We start from the raw sequence: 7575 nt of genomic DNA on the forward strand, positions 1-7575 counted from the left end.
ATAGATAACATTCTTTTCTCCTGGGCATAAGCTGTGAGGTTCTGAGTGACTGCACTTTCTCTCTCTCTCTCTCGCTCTCTCTCTCATTTTCTCTTCCTCCATCCCTCCCTCTCTCTTTCCCCTATCTCTCTCTTCTTCCCCCTTTCTCCCTCCCTCTCTCTCTCCCTCCTTCTATCTCTCTGTCTCCCTCCCTCTCTCCCCCCCCTCTCCCTCTCTCTCTCTCTCTTTCTCTCGCCCTTCAGACAGAGCACACTCACTCAGCCTGGCTGGAGCTCAATGCCACAGCGTTTCACCACTGTAGTCTGTCTCAGTGAAAACCGTCAGCTGTGAAATTGAGGATAATCATGTGGAACGATATTGGAGGGCAAGCAGCTTGAGCTCCCACCCTCGCTGACATTGGTGTTACAGCCGTTCAGATGAAGTCTGCCGACTGCCTGAAGAATATCCTCAACCATCCAAAACAAATCTCCAATCAGGGCCTGAATAATATTATTCATCATCATCTCTGCTTTTTTCAAACATGAGATAAGCCATGTGTTTGCCTTTTAGGAATCAGTTTTGACTAGGCAAATAAATAATAGAAATATAAATAATAAAAAATAAATATAATATTAATATAATAAAAAAAATAGGCCTAAATCAATATTACTACTTATTTGGTGGATCTGGTGGATCGTCTGGAATGCCATAATTTCATGCCACTTAGGTCTCACCGTCTTCTAAATCAGAATCTGTGCTTAAATGCTTTGTGTTTGCCGAAACGTCCTTACTGGCAACGTCTGTGCTTGAAAGGGGGTCTGTATGCACTCCATACGCTCCTATTAGTCCATGATGCATTGCGTTTCCTGGTCAAGTCACCGGGGGCGTGTCGTGATGTGGAACGCGCTAAAGGGGCCTGGGGGGAGGGGCACAGACGGAGCCGCCACCTGTCCTGAGGCCCTTGGGAGCCCAGAGCTCACAGTCAATCAGTCGGGCGCATCCACCATGACCACGTCGGCCCCATGGCCAACTACTTCAGCCTCTGAGGCGTAAACCGTAGACTAGGTGGATTAGGATCAGTCTACCTTGTTTCTTTTATGCTGTCAATTCCGCCTCCTTCATGAATTCCTCCTTCATTTGGGCAATGTCCCCCCCGGGATCAGTTGAGTACAACCAATCAGAGGACAATTACCAGGGTTCTCCACCTCCACATCGTTCAGTCCAGCACTGAGAGGAGGAGGAAGATGATTAGCAGAGGGAGAAGAAAAAGATGATGCCGTCTTGCTGCAAAATACTTGCATTAGAAATAGTAGTACTTTTGTTACAAAGTTATGTGACAAAATTGATGCTCTTCCACAACTCTGTTCAGTCACTCAAACAGATTTCTGCTCAAGTCTCCCATCAGTGAGGGGAAGGCAGAAAGACGGGTATCTGTGTGTGATTAGAAGTCAGAGACGGTCTCTCGCTCGCCAGCACCAGTATAATCCTCCCTTTAGAGTGATAAGTAGGACCTTTGCTGGGCTGCCCCTGGTGTGACGAGAGGGCAGTTTTCCTCAGCTTTCTCTAATCCCCTCCTCCACCTCACCATCCTCCTCAGGATCCACAACCTAGGACAGAAAAACAGTCTTTTAAGACGCCGTCGAGCTGTCCAAATTGCCCGAGCAGAATCAATAGTTGGGTGTAATGGCAGAAGAAGAGCGTGGAGGCGGTGCTGTGATGTACTCTCAACAACACTCGGACACAGCTGGCCTCAGGGAATTGGGTTTCACTCATATTTCACTCAATATCTGATTAGACCCCTTTGTTTCTATCTTTCAAATGATATAGAGGCTATGTGATATAGAGGCTATGTGATATAGAGGCTGTGTGTATCCGGTGTTAGTGTGAAGACCCACATCTCAGTCGGAGCCTTAACTGTTATTTCCCCAAATACTGTATTTTTTCATTTTTTTTTTTCCATTTTTTTTCCATTTTTTAAATGTTTAAATCAGGGTTCCGATTTTCCGATTTTCCCTATTTACCTGTGTGATGATGAAAAATAATAACCTTTACAGCATGTGCAAATATCCATACAGTATGAATAGTATAATAGTGTTCCATATCTTTAATGCCTCCTAACTGATTAATATTAATGTGCACTGTGGTTGAGTGTACGTTTTAATTGGCTGCTGTAAGGGCTGTAAGCGCTGGGGAGCATGCGAGGGCCCGATGATGATTTATGTATTTCAACGTGCGTACAAAACGTATGGCTTAAACACACCAAGAGTGATTATGAAAGGACTGAGCATCACAGAGGGCCCTCTGTTCTAAATATTACACACACATGCACACACACACACACACACACACACACACACACACACACACACACACACACACACACACACACACACACACACACACAGCATCTTCTCTGTAACCCTCATGTAAACAGGGCCTCAACATGCCGCCTTTCCCACAAGTCCACATGAGCCTCCCAGGCGTACCCAGCCGACAGAGAGCTTCTGTACACCCATGTTTTTACAAACATTTCTGAGACGACGCTATGAAGTCAACTCTCAAATATAGGCTGTGCGCGCTCTATTCAGGTGTAGCCAGCGGATTTGATCCGTCACCACTCCGAACAGAAGCCAGCCCAGCCCAGCCTTCCACAACACTTTGTTTGTGTACAGCGCATTCAGAGCAGCGAGACACTTAATCACTGCCTCCGGACCGGAGGTGCCCCTGGAAAATGCGCTCTTTTATAGAACGGCGCGTACACAATGCATTTTTATTCCACGCTGCCGAGTACAGCTATCTACAGTATCTACCGCCTGCAGAAGCAACTCCGTGCCACAGCGCACGGAGCTGGCGAGATAAGTCCACCTACCGCGCTCTTTATTATCTGGCGCTCTACCAGGAGAGACCTTGGGGGAAGTGTCGGCAGAGGGAGGGTGTGATACGGTCCATTAGCTCCGCGTCCCCCAGGCGGGTGAGCGGTGGGCCGGCCAGAAGCAGGTTCAACACAGCAGGCAGATGTGTTTGTGATTGAGAGGGTGCGACTTTGACCTACAGTACACCCGCATGAGGACTGTCCTTTTGGGCAGGATAGGAGGGAATGTAGAGGGAATGTAGAGGGAATGTAGAGGGAATGTAGAGGGAATGTAGAGGTTAGCCGTTGTAAATTGCTAGATGCCCCATTTTGTTTGTTCTTTTTTTTCATAACAGATTCACTCACAATTGTGATAGATTTTCCACTTAACTGGCATACAAGTATGGCTCCTCCCATGCTGTATATAAGATAATACTGTGTTCTAGCTGATGACATCACGCTACCATGCTAATATTAGCCTTAAACTAAGAAACACTGGGAAAGATCTGGAGGCGGGCTCTGCTGGGCTCCATCCCTCTGAAAATGAACAGAGGCTATAACAACAACGTACCGAGTTTTGACCTCACTAGTAATATTCATTTTAAATTCCTCATACGTGAAAATGTACCGAATTCTGATTGTAAATGACCCCAGTTGAGTTTGAGTGACCGGCAGTGAGCCGTTGTCGTCCGTGGGGCCATCATTAGACCGTCGCTCGTCCTTCTCCTCAGCGTATCCCCAGGGGCGAACCCATGCCACGCCCAGTCTGAGCGAGGGCAGGAGCGGACGGTTAACGGACCTGTCCCGGGTCCAGACCAGAGGCCTTCCTCTCGCCAACTCTTAACGCTGTGTCATTCTGTCCTGAGGAGACGACGGATGTGTTGTTGTTGTTGTTGTTGCTGTTGCTGTTGCTGTTGCTGTTTACTCTTAATCCCCAGCCGAGTCAGCCGTTGTTTAGACTTGAAAATGAAAAGGGAGTTTTTCCTGCTGTGTACAGGTGAGGTCAGCTCCAGAGTGGGGTCTGAAGAAGGGATGGTTCTCTAGCTGGACACAGCGTGGCAGTGACCCGCTGAAGGGATGGTTCTCTAGCTGGACACAGCGTGGCAGTGACCCGCTGAAGGGATGGTTCTCTAGCTGGACACAGCATGGCAGTGACCCGCTGAAGGGATGGTTCTCTAGCTGGACACAGCGTGGCAGTGACCCGCTGAAGGGATGGTTCTCTAGCTGGACACAGCGTGGCAGTGACCCGCTGAAGGGATGGTTCTCTAGCTGGACACAGCGTGGCAGTGACCCGCTGAAGGGATGGTTCTCTAGCTGGACACAGCGTGGCAGTGACCCGCTGAAGGGATGGTTCTCTAGCTGGACACAGCGTGGCAGTGACCCGCTGAAGGGATGGTTCTCCAGCTGGACACAGCGTGGCAGTGACCCGCTGAAGGGATGGTTCTCTAGCTGGACACAGCGTGGCAGTGACCCGCTGAAGGGATGGTTCTCTAGCTGGACACAGCGTGGCAGTGACCCGCTGAAGGGATGGTTCTCTAGCTGGACACAGCGTGGCAGTGACCCGCTGAAGGCATGGTTCTCTAGCTGGACACAGCGTGGCAGTGACCCGCTGAAGGAAGCAGCCCGTGGGCTTAGCGTCAGGGAGCAGTACAAGTTGCTATTTAAAGGTGGTCATGGTGGCCTGGTTCAGGTCATATCCCAGGTAGCCAGACGAATCGGGCCGAGAGTGTCGGCGCACTCTGCTGTGTTCTGGCAGCGGCTCACCTAAACTGAGCCGGATCTGGCCCAATAATGGCTGCCAGATTTGGCTAGGTTTTGGAGTGTGGACTTGGGCCAATTGCGGCCAAGAATTGGCACAATTGGCTGTAAGTCAGCGCACCTAGTATAGTGTTTGTCCGGTTATCACTCCCTCCCTCCCTTCCTCCGTTACTGCGGACAATGTTGGCCTGCATTTCTCTGTTGGCACCACAAGAGTAGTCCCAGCACACCAAAATCAAGAAGGACACCAAAATCAACCCGCCTATTTCCACTGCACAAGTAGAGTAGTGGTGAGAGCACAGGATTCCCACCCAAGAGACTGGGGTTCAAGACCCGGTGGGGATGACTTTATCTTATCATCAGTGTAACTGCTTTAGCCACTGACCGCTACCATTAATGTTATGGAAGCTGCTGCTAGTTGTTGTGAGCTCATGAGCTAACTGGCTATCCTGCTCTTATTGTGCTGGATTAGCATTGGAAGCATTGGAACTGATGTGTCCAGGCGACAAGACCTATCTTAATTTATCAGACATTATTTCATGTCATTTCAATTCACAGCTATTTCAGTGGCGTGACTAGCTTCCATCCTACCAGTCCTGAACAGAAACAAGCCAGCCACGCACATAAGCCAGGCTGGACCTGGTTAAATTAAATGTATTTATTGTACTTTGAGTAAAATGTAGCCCAATTAATCAATTTAAAATGTAAATAATCTATTCAAATTTGCTGAATTGAGCAATTAATTAATTAATTCATGTAATCAAACAATTTAACAATAATTCAGGTGGCATATTTCAAGCCCCATAGGCTACAGTATGAGCAGGGATTGTGGTTTTGTTGGACAAAATGCAGTGGTAATGCAGTGGTTAGCTATTTAACAAGGCAATATCATGGATGGGGTAACCTGTCAGAGTATTACCGGCAATGGTGGTTCAGAATTCGGCTACCGGATTCGGGCCAGTGTACTTTGGCCGATTCTGGGGCGTCATTCTTGCCAGATCTGGCCGAGTGAGTTCTTCCGGCCTGCCCTATATGGGCCATTATCGGGCCAAACCATTTTAGCTACCTGGGCACAGTCTTGGTCCTCCGGGGGGGCTCTTTTGCTTTGAATGACTTTGCTTTTGCACCTGAGTTGATCATTTTGGAGCCAGGAAGCCAGAGGCTTCATCGCAAAAAAGAAAGTCCTTTATGTGAGCTTGCGTGATCAGGATGGCAACGCCAGCTGCTGGAGTGGATGGTAGTTATTTTTTTTGTCCCTTGGCACTGAGGAACACAAAAGCTCTGCACGCTGGCCAGTCATAGTGGATTGCGGCTGCACGCACGCGGGGACCGTCATTAGCGCAGCGGTGGTCCTGGTGGCTGAATGAAGACTGACTAAAGGACCCGCTGTTCAGCCTCAATCTGCCCCCCGCCTCACCCCCTACCCCCCCCACGCTCTCCGCCGCCATCAGGCCCAGGAAGACAAGCCCCGCCCCCCGCCCCGGACACGTGATCAAAGGCTCAGTGCGTGCGCGCGCGTGCGTAGGTGCGTGCGTGTTTGTGTTTATCTTTTGTTATGGGATTTACACATCACTCAAAACCTTCACAACATGAATTGTGTGTGTGTGCGTCCCCCAGGTATGCCGCTGGCTGCTATCTTTGGAATAGCCGCTCACCTTTGGTCATTCCTCAGTCTGGCGCTGCGGGCAGCGAGGGGAGAGCAGGAGCAAAAGCTGGGATGACATGTCTCTTCGTCAACGCCAAATATAGACCCTGCGCGCTGTCACCCTATCGCCCTATATCTCCAGGCCTCTTCCCACTTCGCAGAAGTTACATTTGAGATAAGGATGATTGTGTGTGTGTGTGTGTGTGTGTGTGTGTGTGTGTGTGTGTGTGTGTGTGTGTGTGTGTGTGTGTTTGTCTGTGTGTGTTGGCATAGTTCACGACTGGGCTAATTAGCTCTGGGACATGGCTGGGAAGACTCCCGCGGCACCAGGGTGCTGTCACACTCTGTTCTGCTTTATTATCCCACATCACAGAAGACGTGCGTTTAACCAGAGGGGATTGAATCACGCTATATCTCGGGCTTAATCCTTAGAATAGATTTAATATGACTTTATTCACCTCAGGGTGTGGAAAGCTTTGAGGTCTAAAGTAAAAGTTAACTCACAATTTGCTCAGGCTACTTGTCCAGAATGAAGAAGGCACTGGCTGTGAAAAAGCTTTTTTCCGATCCTGTTTGTTTAAATCCCTCGGAGGTGTTTAGCCCCTAACGCGGTCTCCAGGGAGAGATCAGCCTTCCAGTCAGGGGGGATTTCATTCCCCAGGGTTCCACATGTCAAATTGACTCTAAAAAAAAACTACAGATAGAAACTAGGCTACAGCAGTGGTTCTTAATAGCCATCATTTTGCAGTCCCATATGAAAAGGATACATGTTTATTGATATAATGTTGTGTATGTGTGTATTATATGTCTGTTAGCCTGTATCATACAGGGCTTCCACAAATCCTGGACAACCTGGGAAACACGACTAATTTCCAGTCATGGTAAAGCACATGAAAACCAGAGAAAAAGGTCAAATGGAAAGTCCTGGAAAGTCGTTTGTTGTTCTGGAGAGTTATATCAGCATTCTGCTATTTTCCTTCTGCTGAGAATGAGCTTCTAGGCTCTCTATCAGAGCTCCCAAGACGGATAACGTGCCATCTGAAAGGGATAAGTTATATTCAGGAACATTCAAATGCTAGTTTATGGATTAGAGTATTTTGAATAGCAAATGTAAATATTATATATTAATGTGTGTAAATATACACAGAAAAGGCAGTGACTATTCTTACGGCGTCTTTTTGTATTGATTCAGTGTAGTGGTGCTCTGCTGTAAGAATAGTGGGCGGGTCTTAATCTCCCATCGCCACTGATTGGCCTCACCGACGAAGCTAACTCAGGCAATTAAACTGCTCTTTGAACAGTGGACTTAAAATACAACCTGATTTCTCTCTCGAGGTTGTGA

Source organism: Borostomias antarcticus (assembly GCF_949987555.1).
Source record: "Borostomias antarcticus genome assembly, chromosome: 22".
In the NCBI taxonomy this organism is placed as follows: Eukaryota; Metazoa; Chordata; class Actinopteri; order Stomiiformes; family Stomiidae; genus Borostomias; species Borostomias antarcticus.